The following is a 20,150-nucleotide window of genomic DNA, read 5'->3' on the forward strand; positions in this document are numbered from 1 at the left end:
TTCCTCCGGGTGCTCCAGTTTACTTCCACATTCCAAAGATATGTAGTAGGTGGACTGGACACTCTAAATTGACCATAGGTGAGAGTGCATGTGTGAGTGAGTGGTGAGAATGAGCTACCATGGCAGAGCTAGCCACACAGCCATGTAAACCTTGGCTCAAGATGATTGCCACAGCAGAAGTGACATCCCAACCCCATGTGCAAAATGGGAAAAATGGTTGAGGATGGAGGATGGATGGACTAATATCACAATAGTATTGGTTGGCATGCATCACCATGCACTGGATTGGGAAGAATGTGTGGCCTTCTCATACTTGAGGGTATTGTCCTGTGCGTTACTCTTATTGTACTTTCCAGGGGGTCTTCTCAGCAACAAAGTGAGGGGTCTTCATGGGTATATCACAATCATCTGACTTTGAGCATATGCTTCTTCAAAAAAATAGGGGACAGTGCCACCACAATGCATGGTTTCTATGTCATTGTCTTGGTTTCTATGTCATTGTCTTCTTCACAAATTACTAAATGCTCCTGATTGACCATGTCAGTAAAGGCCCTATTGAGTACTATCAAGCAAAGTTGTATGAATATGTAGGGATACAATTCCACCAACTGCTGCATAGGTTGCAACACATAGGGTTTGATTACCAATGTGTCTGCACACCATCATGTCAGGGAGTACGGATTCCATTCCACATATGGCATACACATTATACATACCATTTCTCATATCAGAAGAAAGTCCTTCAGGGATACTTAGATTGTGAATCCAGCCAAATCTATACAAGAGGAACTACTACTTGACAGAACGTTTAACAGTCATTTTGAACAGTCTTCCAAAGTGAGCAGTGGATAGATCAATCACGGACACATTCAACAAGTGTTAAGGTAAGCAGCAGTGCAGCAGTGGTTGTGGTTCACAATGCAGTGTCAGAAGCAATGGTAGGTACCACTACCTGGAGAACAGACTATATAACCTTTATTCTCTTGACAACTATGTGTAAATGAATATGAATGATAACTTCAATAAAGGAACATATAAGCATTGAGGAAATACAAGATGGCAATAATTATACTTGATGGATTTAATCCAAAAAGGAGAAACTTCTAGTATTGTTGATGTTGCTATGCTCTTCAAAGAAAGTGGATACAAATGGCAAAGAAATAGGATAATGATTGCTATCAGCAATTGAAAAAATATGGAGGCAGAGGTAAGTGGGTAGACCTTGAAAAGGAGAATCACAATTTAAAAGGATAAGAACAGTTGAAGCTGCAGCGACACTTGCAAGAAGCTCAACCAGTGGGTAACTGTATTGAAAACACAGTTGATGCAAGTGCTGAGCGCTGCCTGACTGCACCATGAATGCTTACTGAACTTCAACTCACACATTAAGTCACATTAACAGAACTTTATGCACTGTTCAATGGATATTGTTACCACACTTTTTGTGTCAGTTGCTTTAAATGCATTACTAGGGCAAAATGACATTTAATTGTCCACAAAGTATGTGATGATGTAACTTGCTTAGTACTAGTAACGCTACTACTACCATTTTTACCAAGGGTTCTGAACCATTCCTATTAGCAGCCTAGTCAGCAAAAGTAGTTTGTGCAGGTCTGACATTCATAATCGTTACAGTGTTCAGTTAACCAAACTATATACTGAACTTAAAACTATTATTACTGGGCTGTTAATCAAGAATCTGATATTAACATTCTTTTTTTATATGAGAAATGGATTATAAGAACTTTGTTTCATTTGACAAACTGAGGTGATTTTTTTTTTTTTGTAATCCATTAAGTGATTACCCAAACTGGAGTCTTAATCAGTGGTCTAATGATATTTTGTACTATACAGAGCTCCCAATTAAGCTCTGCATCATATGTTCCACTGCTTTTTGGTAGATGTCTGTTTCTGTCTAGCTTCTTAGATGTACACCTTAAGAATGAGCTTTTCCCATTATCATTAGTAGTGTAGCTAGGGTGAGACGAGAGGGGCAGTTGCCCCATGTGTAAAGTGTTGGGTGGGTGAGGTCAGCTGATCCCAATCACTAATTCTATCCTAGGTAATAAAAGGTTAATCCTGACTGCTATAACACTTAGGGAGTGGTCTAAACTGAAACAACTGTTTGCTATATTTTAACAAGCAGCTTGCTAGAGTTTAAAAGTAATTTTTTTCCTTCTAACTAAAATCTAAGCACTGTAGCACTCCATACAACCAGGGTATAAACTGCAGCAACTGTTTGCTACAGTTTTAGAAGATTTTTTCGTAAGACTAAACACAAGTGCAGTAGCACACTGTGACATATGCAGGCAAGTTATAAACTGTAATAACTATTTGCTACAGTTTAAAAAGAACAATGTACTTTTTTAACTAAAACATAAGTGCCATAATTCTCCATGCAGGCAGGGATAAACAGCTTGCTATAGTTTAAAATAGAAATTATTATTGTTTTAATTAAAATATTCTGAAGAAGGGCTGGGACAGGACACAGTAAAGGAACCTGAATGGATGTGGCAGGAGGGGGAGGAGTGTATCAAGCATCTGGTCAAATGGTTGTCATGGCCATAGAAGGAACATCTGACTGTTTTTTTTTTTTTTTTTTTTTTGGTTCTTCAGTGGAAAAGCTGGGTGGGGGTATATCTAACTGTGATCAGCAGATTACTTACAATGTAGAGATCAGCTTATTACAGTGAAGTTTTATTTTTCCCCTCTTCACTTGATGAGCTGAGGGGATGGAGAGCTGGTTCATAGTAGGAAACATTGAAACATTTTAACAGTTGATCCTATGATAAAGGAGATGGTAGGCAATCAACCTTCATTTAGCTTTAAAAATAAGAACGCTTTAAAGAGGCTCCTTTGTTACTCTAGACAGGTGACTCATATGGAAGGAAGTACTAGTATATGTAATCAATGCAATTATTGTACCTATATAGATAACAAAGGGTTTTTTATACTTCCAGATATTGGCTTTAAATATGTTTTTAATATTGCAGCTGACTGTACTTCTCAACATGTGGTATATTTAGCAGTATGTCAACAATGTTTTTCATTTTATGTAGGGAAAACCAATCATATGCTGAAAGATCGTATAAGAGAACTTATTTACCATATATGTATCAGCTCTGAAAATAGTGATCCCTTAAAACATATATTGAATTTCATAATAATCATAGATGTAAGTTTATGGCAATAGCTAGAGTATTTCCTGATGTACAACATGGGAATGTCTGTAATACCAAGGAAAATAAAGAAATTAGACGGATAATTAAGCTATGAGCAGACCACAGTAGAGGTTTAAATAAAAAAGCATTCTTAAAGCCGATTTCAAAGAAAAGTAGCATTAGTAAATAGTGGGATTTTAATTCTTATTTTTATTTTTATCTTTATTATTTTGCTTATTTGCAATAAAATTTATGTGTGTTTCTTTGACTTTATATTAGAAGTTGTTTTAACAGGATATCATGTGACTACACATTATTAATTGATGCTGCTATGATTGGATTGAACTGTTTTAAATAGTTTGTTTCATTTATTATGTATATGGTTTGATAAAGCTGATTGCAAAAGCACTCATCTGTTTTAACGTGCTGCTATTTAATAAGTTATTGGACGCTGTTTATGGTGCCTTCGACCATGATTTATTCAGTGGCCATTTTATATTGTCTTGTCCTGTTATACTTATTCAGCCACCGAATTTTTGTTTCCATTATGTTTCTTTTTATTTAATTAATTAATGATGTTAATTCAAATTTTGTACAATTTTATAAAGCAGTTATAACTGCTTTCCCTATGTCTCATAAAGGCAGGCATTACTGGCCCAGTTGGACTTTCCCCAGTAAACAACTGGACATAAATAAGTAATTGATTCAAATACTCTACTGACTTGTCATTCCTAGAGTTCTCACTCAGAAAGATGACAAAACACTACATGGTTTCTGAGATTATGTCAACTATCAGAAAAATGATGTGCCCTACATAGATTATATTCAAAGGTGCTTATAAGAGACATGCTCGTATTAGAGCCATAGCACTTATCTATTGTAATTAATCACCATCGTCAAAGAAATATTTCCCTTCTCAAGAGCACCATTATTTTAGGTACAAAATGTTGTGTCATGAATAAAAATGGCTGCCAAGGGGAATTTTTCATTTGAGTTTGAGTGGGTTCCTTATTTCAGGTTGGTGACCCACCCACACCATTGAGCAATTACTGCTATACTGAAAAACATATTCCTTTAATCATCCTGAGAAATATAAAATAACATCTCTTCTGTAACCTGCCTGCCTGCCTGCCTGGTTGTGATGTTAGGCTTCAAGTAGCTGACATTTTTTCTCAGATTACAATAAACACCACAGACAAGAAGCTTTGCTTGTACATAGTTCTCAGGATTTTCTCTTCCTTAATCATGAGTGTCTTAACAAATTCTTGCTTATTGATTAATTCTCCTTTCTGAATTGCTGTGGTATCATTCTAAATGTGTTCTTGCTTTGACAGTGTGGTAATTAAGCACTGCAACCTTGTAGGGGAAATTACATTTAAGTAGTATTGGATGTGGGTCAGTAGCTACACACGTCAGCTATGGAAGCACATCCTAAAACAGATATTATTAAACAGTAGGCCAAACAGTTGTGTCACCGGAGATCAAATTATTTTAGAATCATTTGGTTTCTGACAGAAATAAAAGTCTCTATTCGTGAGCTATCATGAATTTTAATCATTTTTTCATCTTATTTTATCTTTAATAAGAGTTGACAACAAAGGTTTCTATTACAGATACTATATATTTTCACTGTTCAGAAATTACTCCATTGGGTGAGCCATTTTTTACTTTCCACATTGAAAAGTACTATAAATAATACTTAACAATCAAAACAATAACTCTCCTATGTTTGCTGCACTGGAAATCAATGAATAAAGCTCTCAGGATATTATTTTCCTTGAGATCAATAGTAGAAGATAAGAAGGCCACTTATTCACAAAGTCCATAATATCTGCATTCAGGGGTTGAAAATTTCAGCCTGAAGGCAATCAACTAAAATAATTAAAAATAAAATTAATAAAAATTGTTTAAAAAGCAAGCAAAAGGAGTGGCTGTCTATTTAATCATTGTATGGAAACTTTACATTTGGGGAGATCCTGCCTATAAAGTTATTTTATTTATTCAAGGAAGCAAATATTAAAATAGTCAGCACGGCATTAATAAATGGATTTTATGCATGAAGAGAGTAACATTTCCCCAATCAGTGCCCTGTGTCTTTTTATTTTAATCATATTAATGCAGAATGATCTTTACCTAAAACTTTAGGGTTTCTGTTTTGCAATAAATGTGTTGTCACGTTTCCATGTTAAACATACAGGGAACTGAACATTCTTAGAATTAGAAACCAGTTTTATATCACTGCTTACTGCACTATTTTTCATTTCCTAGTATAATTACAGTTGGTAGTTTGAATTGTGTGATTCATGTACTCGATTGAATCTGTAAGTGCTTTTATTGGACTCCCTAACAAGGTATGAGGTCATTGTAACTGTTTATCCACAACACTGTTAAAAATAATTTATACACCTTACTTGTGCACTCTGCTTTTAAAAGTGCTCTACATTTTTTGTATATGATTCTGTGTTGTCCCCTTCAGGATTTAACATACTGACAACACAGGAATTTCACTGTCTCTTCAAATTAAATTAGCAGTTTTCATGTGAAAATGTTCTGAACTGCCTTTGTCATAATGCCAGAAATGACTGCCATAACACAGCTGATTCGTTTTTTTTTCAGTGAAGAGTATTTGATGTTAATAAATGAAAATAAATGAGATAATGTGCTACATTTTCTGAACTCTGGCAAAGGAACTGTTAAATACAAGCTGAGATGTTTATATAAAGATTGACAAAACTGTTTTAGCCCTCAGTAAAATATTTTATCATTTGAGAGTAATGATTTGTGTATGGTTGTATTATGACATTTTTGCAAGGGACCAGCCATGCTTTATTAAATGCTCCACAGGCATCCCTTTGAGGATTGTATCAGCATGTAAACAATCTGACAGATATAAGACTGCAGACTAAACAGGGTGGTATGAAATGCATATGGTTGCTTGTTGCTTTGGTCTATTATTGGCAGCTGGAAGCTTTTCCAGTCTTAATTTCACTTTTGTTGATATGCATGTTTAGTTAATTTAAAGCATTAGTCTGAGTCTTTGGTCAACCAAGTGGGTCCTTGATATACTCCTGCAAATTCAAAATAAAAATAACTCATAAAATGCTGAAAGACATGCATTGCTTGCCAGACAGTTTATTAAATGTTTTTATAGATTACAAACTTATAAGACATATGCCATGGTCTAATACCAGCAGAATCTTTATGATTTTTTTTCTTTGTGCATGTGTGGCTTCAAAGTCCATTGCATCGTTTATGGTTTGCATAACAATTTACATGGATAGATTTTATACAAATACAATAAAGTTTAATGTTAAAAGCAAGTAACATACATTTATGGAGCTACTACCATGAATCTGTCTGCTATAATTTTTATAAAGGTGTATACTACAGGTGTATGCTATACAGTCATTACTGCCAGCACATAAGCACTTTTTTCATGTGATTAGAGAAATGCTCAAAGATATTAGGGACATATTCAATAAAGCCTACACTAAGTGTATATGATATGTATTCAATAACATTCTCAGAAAGATTACACTAAGTGTATATGTAGTCTACACATTGTGATAACCTTTATGAATCCCTGTCAATATTTAAAGCTGCAATAATATCAGTACTAAAACTAAAATTAGGAGGAAGAAGGTGTGTGCTATGTTTGTGTTGTCTGTTGCTCAGAACAGTATACATTCAGTGAACACTTACCCCATGATTCATGAACCTTGCGCCAGGCGCAGGTGTAGCGTAGGCATTCTAATGCCAAATATGGCCGCCGAGTGAGTACGAGCCGATTCCATGTGCACTACCAGCATATGCCAGAGCTGCGCAGCTCTCGGTGCATGTATGCTAATCACCCCATGAGCAGTAGTGCAGCATGCAAATGAAGGTACATAGCGATTCATGAAGTGGTGCAGGTGTAGCGTAAGCATACAGAAATGTAAGCCAAAAAAACACGGTTTACATTTTCCCAAACATAACATCAGAGCCATGAAAGTGGAACAAACTTACATATGATAATGTTAATATATGCCAATGGCTGGATATATAGTCAACGGCATATAAATACATGCACAACACATAATAAATAACATTTACCGTCGTGACCACACTAACGTAAAGTAAACCCACAGTGCTGCGGTGCGCAAATGGGATCATAACGAAAATATATTTAGATGTTACAACAACACAGGTCATGAATTCCCCATAATAGTCAATGGCAGGCATGCTATACCACAACCATGGCGCAAAGGTTGCTAAGGGTCTGTGACAATGTTCGCCGTGGTAACTAGGAATTAGTAGTCAATGCCATGCAAATGAGGCAAGTAATACTGAATCGCAAATGCCTTGCCGACGTAAGGCTGTACCACACAGCGTAGCAGTATAACACCGAGTAGTGGCCTGGAGGTATACATTACATCAGGAGAGGGGTGTGCCACCATAGCTGTAAGTACATTGGAGCATTGCTAATCTGGGTTTCCCATTGCTAAGCAAAGCCACAGGATAGGGGTGTGGATGTAGCCATAGCTTTGCTTAGCTGACAGCACACAAGGTGACCAAAAGCACATGTGTACATGGATGACAACATGCTCGGAACCTGGTAAACGGCTGCACGCGGCACGCACCACAGCTGAAAAAGGAAGGTTACGGGAAGACAATAAGGAAATGCCGCAGCAGGGTAATTGGAGTACAGCTGAGTAATTAACACCTATTAACTCACATTGGGCCATTGACAGTAGCTAACAATGTAACCACTGTTCCCCACCCACTCTGCAAGGATTCCCTGGTGTGTTATGAGGGGCTCCATATAATATAATCAGGGTTGTAGTTCCAAAGCATGAGGAGTGTCCGGGTCAGGAATGTATCCCTCCAGCACGTCCTAGTCATCGTTGCATTTAGGTACATATCCCAGAGCATGTGGCTCTCAGGGGCTTTTGCTTATGTGGAGCATATCCATCAATACTGTTTTAGAGATAGGCCTTGTATGTTCAGCAGAGATCACCTCTGAGTATGCGGTATGCAAACGAGTACAGTTGGAGTTTCTGTAGTTAGGCTGCGTATGTCATCCTTCTGAGGTCAGTATTCCTCTTGGTGTGGTAATGTTGTGGTATTTCAAGTTGCTGTTTTTTCATAAGGTACATCCCAAATGGGGTGTTGTACCCTTTAATGTGTTTCATAAGTCATGAGTAGAGAAGCACAATGGCTGCCTTTGTTCTGGCTACAAACCCATTAGAGATTAGGGGGGCCAAATAGAAGGATATCCACACCACCTTGCCAATATGGTTATCAAAGGGGTGAATGCTATCTACTTGTGTTCTAAGATCCCTTATTATGTCTTATGTATGTAGGGGCTACCACCTATGTGATAGTTCGCAGGTGATTGGTGTAATCCAAAGGGGATGTCTATGCACCTTATGGCATGCAGCTTGAGGCCATGTTACTGACACCAGGTATCCGTCCCAGTGACACCCTTATGGAGGGTGTCTGTATCAGCTGGGGAATCAATCATGGCCCCTAGTTTGCAATCATCTGCAAACCTTTTCAGGGTAAGTCCTCCAGTGCTAGCCTGTACCTCAGAGAAGCATATACCGAACATGAGGGGCCCTATGACTGAGCCCTGGGGGATGCCAGTTGTAACTGATTTACAGTAGGACCTAGTTTATGCTACCCTCACTGTGTGGGTTCTGTCCATGAGCCACTTTGCTCATGATGTAGGGGTTAATGTGCAGGTGGATGTGTATGTTGATAATACCAGAATGGGGAACGGTGTTGAAAGCCTTTGAGAGGTCAAGGTAGGCTGTGTGGATCTCCTTACCCTCATCTACTGCCTTGGTAACTGTCTCAAAGGACTCCACCAGGTTTAGGAGGCATGGTCTGGCCTTAACAAATCCAAACTGGGTGGGATCAAAGCTTTGGTGGCCACCAAAGTCTCTGTGAATAAGATCCATGATGATGTGCTTCATAGCTTTGCAGAACAGTCTAGTCAGGCGTATAGGGAAATAGTTCCCCTGGTCCGTTGTGGTGCCACCTTTGTGGAGTGTGATAACTGTTGCTGTGTGCCATTCAGGGGCCACAATGCTTGACGCAAGGCTATTATTGAATATGGTGCCTAAGTGGGGAGCCAGTTTGTTCTGAAGTTCATGGAAATCGCAGCCTGGGATGTTGTACGGTCACATGGATGCTGTGTTCCTGACTTTAGAGAGTGCAGCTTTGTACAGTGTAGTTGTGATCGCAGGGACTCTGCATCATTCCTGTATAGATATGGGCCCTTTAGGGTGTGAGAGTGGTGTAAAGTTAGCACTGAACCTATCTGCCAGGATGTTGCCAATATCAGTCAGTTCTGTAATGTTCGTGCCTTACTGCTGTATGCCAGAGCAGATGTAGGTATCGCCATAGAGAGTAGTGACATACTTCTAGAATGCTTTGTGGTAGTCCTTGGAATTAGTTGCAGTTATGTTTACGTAGTTAGCTTTGGAGGATGTGATAAGGGATCTCAGAATCTTACTGAGGCTGACCAGGGAGCTCCTCCACTCATGGGATTGTACTCTACTTTGTAACAGTCTCCTTCTTCTGTTTTACATTATGTCCATGGCAGTGGACCACCAGTGTGGCCTCCGTTTTCTGGTGGGTACCATCATGGTTCTGTTTGGGATAGCATGATCCATGCAGTGGTGTAAGTGCTACTTAAGTGCAGTTGTGTATGATTCAATGGTTGTAACTGTACTGTCCATCTGCACGGGTGTCATGACGTTTACTACTGCTGTCATAAGAAGCCTGAAGTTGGCTTTGTAGAAATATTGTACTGTGTTTTCCATAAAGAGCGTGGTGCCGGGATGTGGATAACAAGGGTGATTAGCTTACGTTCGAATCTGACCAATGAGGAGATAACCCCAGGTGTGGAACACCAGTCACACATGTTCATAATGACAAGGTCTAGGATATTGTTGCCCCTGGTGGTGGTGTGGATAGGTTGATCCAGGCGATTGGAGGTTATGAATCCCAGAAAGTGTTGGCCTAATGTGTTGGTACATGCGTAGGTATCCCAGTTAATGGTGGGGTAGTGTCAGTCACACATCAGTAGTGTGTCTGTTTGAACCCTACTTTCCAGTACACCAAGAAGAGAGGACCGTTAACCGTGGGTTATGGTGGGGGATCTGTAGCAAGCTACAATTTGTATAGCAGTTATGGCCAGAGTTAGTTGCACTTGGATAACCTCTGATGCATTGTGCTAAGCAACTAGCCTGGATGTGTGGATATCCTTAAGGAATATGGACACACCTCTGCCATGGGTGCTCCAGTCCTGGTTACATGACTGAAGGGTGTGGCATGAGTAATAGCCTGGTAGTGCAGGGGTGCTCTCAGGAGCCTAGAAGCAGGTCCCAGTCACTGCACAGATATCGAAGTGGTCCATTACAAGGAGTGCCTTGGGTGAGTGCGTTTGAGATGAAGACGTCAAGCATTGAGTAGCATTACCCTCAGGTTTTCCTTGCCTGTTCCTGTTATGGTGGTGAATATGTTATTTGAACTGTGCCTAAAACAAGCACTATAGGAGCAGCAAGAGCCTTAGCCATTATATGGAATCCCAGGGCCGACAGGTGCAGGCCATCTGTGCCAAAGCATCGTGTTCTGTCGACCATGTCATTCAAAGCAAACAGATACTGGATACCCTTGGAATGACACCAGAAGCATAGACAATTGTTGAAGTAAATAATTTTGTCCTTGTACTGCATCATCAGTCTGGTCAATGGCAGAATGCTACTCAGGGCTAGGGCGATACCTGCCTGGGCTACAATATCAGAGAGTTATTCCATGCCTCTTTACATGTAGTCCAGGAAGGTACATCTCAGGGCATTCATACTAACATGGACAATGACACAGTCATATTGTACCTGTTGAGGAGTGACCTGAGTGCATAGGTTATGTTGCGGATCCTGTTACCCGACAGGCAGCTGACAGTAACTATCTCCTTGTGTAGCCTGGTGAGTGGGACATCAGTGTGACCACCTATAGAGTCACCTATGACTAGTGTGTTGGGTACATTATTTCGCCCTATTGGCTGTGGTTGATGGGCACACTGAGTCTGTGGGCTATAAGTAATCTGTGTTGTGTTGGGGGATGGGAGCTGCCTGCATTTCTGCTTTGGAGTTCTCTGTTGCCTAGACAGAGTAGTATTGCGAGGCTCCACAATTGTTGTTGTCTTACTATGTGTGGCTTGTGGTGGTGGAGATTTAGTGAGACTATGTGATGAGTGTGGTGTGGTGCAAATGTTTAACTTCCCCACATGATTGTCAGGTTCACTCTGGGTTGGAGATAGCTTTACCTCCAGCATGGCTAGATATGTTCATCTCCCACAGGTTGTAGTGTTGGATGTTAGGAGGGGAGTATTGACTGTGTACATGAGACAATTTCTATATTGCCTCATGATGCCAATATTCATCATATAGACAGGAGAGAACACTGGGAATTGACACTTGGACATGCCTGAATATATGACTATTTCCCAGTAGATAAATGAGAGAAGTGTGTGCAAGAGCTGTTTTACTCTAAGCAAGCAGGAAATGTAAGTACAAACAATGCTTACCTGTAGGTAATGAGGAGGATTGAGTGCTATAGTAATTAGTAGCTCATGTAGTGCTTACATATTCTGAACAAGTGCTGAGCATGAATAAGCAATACAGATACGGTGTTGGATAACATAAACACACTGCCCCACAACAGGTACACAATCATATATCCATGTACACTACAGAGCCCCTGCAACCATAACTATGATGGTACAAGGTGCACTCAGGCTGCATGGGACCTGTCCACATCCCTGGTTGTATCATACACATATGGCAAAACAGTTTGCTCTACACATACACATCATGTAAAACATATCTTCATGTCAGTCTGTGAAAACACTGAATGGTGCACACCAACAGTTATCACAACCCACAAAGTGGAGACACCACTCATAATGGGAGGCACTGCACTGCTACTCTGCTGAGTCTGGTCTGAAAGGCCATGAACCTTAATCAACGTATATGTTGTTAGCAGTACAGATGTAGATGACAGTACAGATGATTTCACACTGCATATCATACCTGTGACAGGTCATAGGACATTATCACCCATACAGTGTTCCACCTACACTCAGTATACTAGATGTTCATTCATATGTCACAGGAGTGTTCTGCCAGTGGACTGTTGACAGAACCAACACTACAGAAGATGTCTGATTAATATGGGCATATCACACCAGTGCCAGCTACAGTAAAACAGGGTTAATTCGTTGTACTCCCCCTCATTGTAGCCCATACCACACAGACAAACAGGAGGCATATGCCTATGTAAGTATGTGAATGGCTATGACCTAGGAGCAATAGCTGACTCAGTGTTGTGGACAACATACAGAAGAGGCTTTGTGGGTGAGGTGTGTGACATATGTGCACAATCTGACAACTGCATATTGCATTGTCACTGCTAGGTTAATAACCCTGTACCCATGAACTTCCACCTAGGCAGCGGTCAACATAATGGACACTGTGTGTAAGGGATGCTGCTGTGCAGTGTACCAACTTGAGCTAGTGACATCACCAAGCCTATTAGGTAGTCATAAGTGGCAAACCTAGACATGAGAGGGTGCCATCCATGAATATAGAGATCATTGTTCAGCCATACTCATCACTCAAGTGACTTATATTGAATCACATATCACCTTTAAGGGGTATTGGCCATGTTTGGATGGCCGACACCAGCCTTCACAATCCTCATCTCCACTATGTAGCATGATGCCTACCCTGCATAAAGCCATGTCCAACACTGTGATGTTGGACATGCTACAAGTACATATACTGATCTCAAATACATACGTTATGGACATCCACCTTCCTAGTACAAGGATCACCACATGCTGGACAGATCCTTGTGCCATACACATTACATACTCCTGCCATATTATGCAACCCTGTCCAGCAAAGCTGCACATTTCACCTCTGTCAGACATGGTGTGATGACTGCATGGTAGATGTATCACTAACCGTGGATCAGTTATGTGGCACTGCTTCACCTGGCGCTAGAAACATGGCTGTCGGCTACAGCTAGGTAACATTACATCCTAGGCACATACAAAGCCCAGGGCATACGGACTACTAGACGACCTTGGCCATACATGCTATAGTTGATAACCATCCCTGAAAATACCATCAGGCTAGCCAGTATCCCATGGGTATCACATGTGCAACACAGGCGATATGTGGCAGGATGTTGAACAGCTGTACAGTGCCGTGTAGATGTATATGGCAAAACACATGCATGTAAAGACTTCCATGTGCATGTCTGCAGTGTCACAGGTCATGTCTGTTAAGGCAATGTATGTGTTTATATGTGACATATACACAGCATCAAGGTTGACAGCATTAATGTGGACACATCCAGGCATGTGCTGATAGGTAAAAACACCAGTACAGGCAAACAGACATGCCCACATCAAGACAGCATCCACATGGAGTATAAGCAATGTAATCAGGTGACACACATATATGGTGATAATATCCAATCCCCATTGGGTGTCATGTGTGTGACACAAACATGTCAGTGGTGTCAGTGTCATGAAGATTTGCAAAAACAACAATTTATATGTAATAAATGTGATACACATGTATGTGCAGCTATATCTCTGTGCATCTCTGAGATAGTGTGACCTGTCTCCATCATTATGCCTTCCAGGTATGCCGCGAGCAAGGCTACCAGCCTATACATGCTTGGAGGATGAGGCCCTTATACCTTGCATCCAAGACAACTATGATGTCCTGTTTAGCCATGTGCCACAGGATGCACATCAGTGGGATAACCTGTGGCAGGAACTTTGCAGGAGGGTTAATGATGTGGGTGACCATAACCGCACATACCAGCAGGTGCGCAGACATGGCACAGACCTAATCAGATGGGCGAAGCAGCCTGCAAATTCAATCACCAGGGAACAAGGTGCAACAGGTGGTGGACCACCAACCCAGCCCCCACTCAACGTACCGAGGAGCAACTGGCCAACCTGGGGACACCGGCAGAACAGCATCCACAAGCCTTAGCTGGCATCGTGGAGGTGGGTGTCTCTCAACCACTGAGCCTGGAGTTACCTGGTAAGTCACTACTGCACATATAACTATTATATCCTATATAGATGCATGTGTCACTGTACAATATGTAATGTAACATCATATGCAAGGCATGTATACACACATGCTGCAAACTATAGTATGCTACTCTGTGTATGCGCACATGTGCATACTCCATAGTATATCCTATTGTACTGGCGAATGTGTTAGCATGCACATTGCACCCTGTAGCTGTCATACATGCGTGGATAATGATCATACTGCTGTGTCACCCCTATATAGGTACCTCTGGCGTTTCGCTAAGACAGCAGGCCATTGCAGGCAAGACAGTTTTAAGTATCAGGCATGTTAATGCACAGATCTATTTGCCATGTGGCCATTTAACATATGTACACATAATGTATGGTGCAGTCACAATATACAGGTTGCATCTGCAATCCATCACAATGGCTACCCATGTGCAATACTTACAAACTATGTGAAACACCAATATGAAACCTCAGAAACTGTCATTGCTAGATGTGTGGACAGCTGTGCATACAATGGCGGAGGTGTTGTTCAATGTAGGAACATGTACTACACATCAGAACTACACATGTGGAGTACACAAACAGTACTACACAGTGAGCTGGAGTATGGGCAGCCCACAGGATTCACCATTGTGGATTATGCCCCTGCTATGAGTGCACACATTGTGATGTGCCATCTGACATGTCCATGACATGTAGTGGGCTGGCTGCAACAGTCTCACTATCCCATAAAACATATCCCACATACCAAACATACAACCCTTTGTCTACATAACCCTGTGGACAGTGGAATATATGACATCTATGGGTGTATGTCATATGGGACAACACAGACATGTGAGATAGATGGCCATCACAACTATTTGGCCAACACATGTTCACACATGGTCATGGAGGATGGCCAGAGACATGTAGCAACACACAGTAGATGTGATGTGTTTGTGTGTACACCCTGTTGTACATTGGCTACACATGGTCCAACTACAGTCTTTGTTAAATGGTTATATTGCAGATGTGGAACACTGGACATCCTACAGGCCTGTGCACAGCTTGTGGAGGTGTAACATCATTTGACCACATAAGATGTGTTGAACATCATGACTGTGTCACAGCATGACAGTAGTCACCTGTACAGCATCCACATACATACACAGACAACCACATCAGGCCACAGATACAGTACATTTCTCTTGCTGTTGGACATCACTGTCAGCCGTGCACCACGTGTGTGTGGTGCACAAATGTCATGTGGGACATGGTGTATTGACAAGTCTGCCATGTGTGGACTTGGTTGCCAGGCAGCTAAAATATGTTTGCAGATGTGCAGGGGTGTCATCCGTATGGCCTTTGGTGACCAGCGTCACACATTCCACATCATGGTTTAGTGTGTATACATCTCAGCGACATGGGTCACAATCCACAGTATATATGTATTGTATATGCACACAGTCATGGCTATGCACTGTGTCTGTAATTCACACTGTATAGCAATAGAAATGCCTCATGATTCCATGCAATGGCACTGTGTCTGTACTTCACACTGTATAGCAATATAGATGCCTCATAACACCCTGTTATGGTCATGCACATCTGCTAAATGTGCATTTTATCTGTAGGGTGGACAGGCAACCCTGCAATGTGACACCATTAACCCACTGTATATGTGACAGGACACCATTGTTTTAAACATGCATGAATGTCAATGCACACGTCAGCAGATTACATGTCATATTACATGTTAATGTCAAGGTCATATGCCACACATCAGCCATGTGTACTGTTAACCTGTTGTGCTGGTCCACATAGTGTAACACAGGGATGCATGCTTACTACCATGATTGTGTGAAATGCATGGCTTCTGCTATGACACATGCATGCTGTTGTGTGCAACCCAGGGATGTATGATAACTACCACTATTATTGTCTGAGCTGCATGCCGTCTACTGTATCACATGCATGTTGCATGCCTTCAGTCAAATCACATGCATGGTGTGTGTCTGTGTATGTGTCTGTATTGTAGTGTAGAGTCTTTGTCTGCCCTCACAGGTGATGTAGGTGCGTTACCCTCCTGCGGTCCATCTGATGTTAGTGTCCCCACAGACTCTAGCAGTGATGATAAACATATGCTTGAGGCACAGGCAGGGTTGTCAGGGGCTGAATCTGTGCCATTGGTTACCATTCCACCTATATCCTCCTCATCCCTGCACACAGATCTCATGCCAACACATCCGCAATCACCAGTGGCCATAGAGGAAGGACAGTTGGAGTGTGGTAGCTTGGAACAGGAAAGTGTGGTGGCTATGGAAGGTGTGTATTCACACGATGGTGTCAGACAAATGACTGGAGATGGGCCACACAGGCATGTGGCCAGTGCTGCTCATAGGAGGACCTCTGGCCGACATGCCCCTGCAGGACAGAGTGCAGCAGCTGGTGTTACCAGACGCATGTTTCAGGCTGTAATGGCGGCACAGGCACATGCTGAATGGCAGAACAGAGAAGGGCAGAGGCTTCAGAGGGCTGCTATCCATTCTTTAAACAACATCCAGGCAATGGCAAATGCTCAACAGCAGATTGCTGAGGTTTTGGACAGACGATTGGGTAACATGATTGGAATCCTTGACCGGGGCATGACAATCCACGAGCGTGAGCTGTCTGTGCTGCAACATCTGGTAGGAGGGCACGTGGACGTAGGCCAGCTACGTCACCTGGTGCAGGTCTACCTGAATGAGATACCTCACATGCCTGCTCCAATAGTGGTGGTAGCAGCAGCAGTGCAGCTAGTGCTGCACTGTCCACACCAGGACACAGCAGGCCATGTGTACGTGGCCCTGGATGGTCCCAACAGGGACACGGTTCCAGTGGACATGTGTCATCAGACAGTACCCAATCTGCACCTCAGCTTGGTAGTGCCTGTGCAACCCCTGGCAGGCACAGGTCACATGGCTGTGGCAGAACACCGTGAGCTGCAAAATCTGGTCTGTACAGTCTGGAGCTGTCAATAATACCCCTGTGTATGCCAGACACATGGCAGAACTATGTGCACACATACACGCACACACCAGAAACATATGTATGGCACCGCAACACACACACGCATAACAACCACATATGGCCAATTAGATCAAAAGCCCTAACCCACACACATGATGTCATGCACTGGTGCAGCCTACACCCCTGGCAAACATTATTACCCTGTGCATATGATGATGCCTGTGTCGCATCCCTGTCATCCACACCATTGGTGCAGGGACATGCTCATATGGTCTGATGCACAGGGTGAACAGAATAGGGAGATAAGTGTTGATTACAATTGTTGTGCACTGTTGACACGGAGAAGACATACCATGCAGTACAGGTTTAGAATGCATTGTTTTCTGTTCACAGTATGTGTCTTGGTAACAACAGTAACAGCATGTTGGTCATGATGTCCTGCTTCCCTCCTTCAGGTCTAATTGCATGTGCTGTTGAGTGTCAGTGTTTGCAGTTAGTTTCCCATGTGTAAATGTGGATTACTCACAGGTATGTATGGCAATACCAGCATGCTATTTGTAGCTTCAACCTCACTGTTAGGCTGACATTCCAAAGATGTCTACACATCTACTGATCCAGGAGCATGGGAACTTTGTACTAAGCTACAGTGGCTAGAGATGTGACATCCATACCAGGTGACATCACAGGTACAGTTACATGGGGCGGGGAGGTTACATAGCAGTCTAGCTGATGACAAGGGTAGAGGCCAGTTGATAGCTTGAGACCTCACTGTGTAACAGTAATACACATTCACATTACAGGATGACAACATACAACTACACACACACACACACACACACACACACACACACACACACACACACACAGGTATTCCCACACATGTATTCAGACACACAGTAACACGCCCACACTCACGGGGTCAATGACACTGTAACACACACACACACTTGATAGTGTTGAGGTGAGGACCCCTGCCTATGTGGTAATCACCATTACAGTACTGTGCACCCACATGATGCAACACAGAGAATACACATGTACAGGTAGTCAGTAATGCCTAAGATCAATGGCATCAACAGGGTAGTAGATTGCATCAACTGGAAGGGTTAGGGGTCCTATCTGTTCACTATGGTAACATACATCCTCATCCATGGACCAGACAGCCATACATACACACACACACACACACACACACACACACACACACACAGGTATTCCCACACATGTATTCAGACACACAGTAACACGCCCACACTCACGGGGTCAACGACACTGTAACACACACGCACATTTGATAGTGTTGAGGTGAGGACCCCTGCCTATCTGGTAATCACCATTACAGTACTGTGCACCCACATGATGCAACACAGAGAATACACATGTACAGGTAGTCAGTAATGCCTAAGATCAACGGCATCAACAGGGTAGTAGATTGTATCAATTGGAAGGGTTAGGGGTCCTATCTGTTCACTATGATAACATACATCCTCACTCCATGGACCAGACAGCCATACATACACACACACACACACACACACACACACACACACACACACACTGTAGAGTCTACAATTAAATGCACCTATGTCATGCACATACAGATAGCTCACATGTGTGTGATACACACCCCACCCCTGCCTATGTCTTTCTTTCTACAATGCAGTATGTACAGATCTCTACAACAGTGTATGGGAGAGTGAGTAAAAATTGGGATGTATTCCCCACCATACGTGGCATATATGGACACACAAGCAAACACATATGGCAGTACTGTGAATCAAACACCTGCTATCTTATGATATGTATGACAGACATGCAGCAGTATTGCCTGCATTACAATGTGTACCAATGCTACCTTTGGCAATTGTGCTGATATGTGCACACAGGAGGTCTTAAGTGTTACAGGTGTCAAGTGATTTACAGTCAGTGACACCCTGACCGCTGTGTAGGTTGTATGTGTTCCCCTTCAATTAATAGAACCATAGCTTAGTGTTTGCACATGTTATTGTAGGACTGCTTGTGACACACCTTGAGCTATCCTCAGCAAACATCCATCTGCAAAGATGGCCCACCACTTAGTTATGTCCACACATCCATCCATACCTGATGTACATCTTACTGTACTGTCAGTATATCACCATATACAGTTGGCAATGATAGGGCTGCATTGCAACTGCATGTTGTAGTAAGACACACGTCACCTGCAAACATCAGCTACTGAACATGCATGGTAGCTGAACGCACACCACTACATGTACATGTGTGTAGGTCCTACATTCCTGTCATTACCCATGTTTGTAGGCATTGCAATTGGTGGACATGTGTGATGAACTACATGACACATGGACTGTTGTATATGATAGTTGTCATGGGTAACCAGTACAGAGGGAATGTTAACTCAGTCAACATTTATATCACAACTTATGTACTGTTAGCATTCAACAGCCATGGACCTACCTTCCATGTGCATGTGTGTAATTGCTGTAGCCACCTGTATGCAGGAAGGACAGCAACAGCTATGTTATATACATATGTGTTGTGTGTGTGTGTGTGTGTGTGTGTGTGTGTGTGTGTGTGTGTGTGTGTGTGTGGCATGTACGTATCCATGGCAGGTACATGTGTGTCATATCCAAACATGAGGGTGTTTACTGGTGTACAGCAACAGTCATCTATTACTGCTGTATATGACCCAGGGCCCCTGTTATGTGTACAGCCAACCTGGTTATGAACAGTGGTATCATTGCATTGCATAACACATGATGCAACTGTGTCAGTACATGGGTAGTCTGCACAGTTGATGTTGAGCTAGGTACAGTCCACTGGTCATGGGTCACATGGTGTTGTACTATTATATGTTCTACCATATGTATGGATATGTG

The sequence above is a fragment of the Protopterus annectens genome, chromosome 8.part1 (assembly GCF_019279795.1).
Source record: "Protopterus annectens isolate FY-2018-M chromosome 8.part1, PAN1.0, whole genome shotgun sequence".
NCBI lineage: Eukaryota > Metazoa > Chordata > Ceratodontiformes > Protopteridae > Protopterus > Protopterus annectens.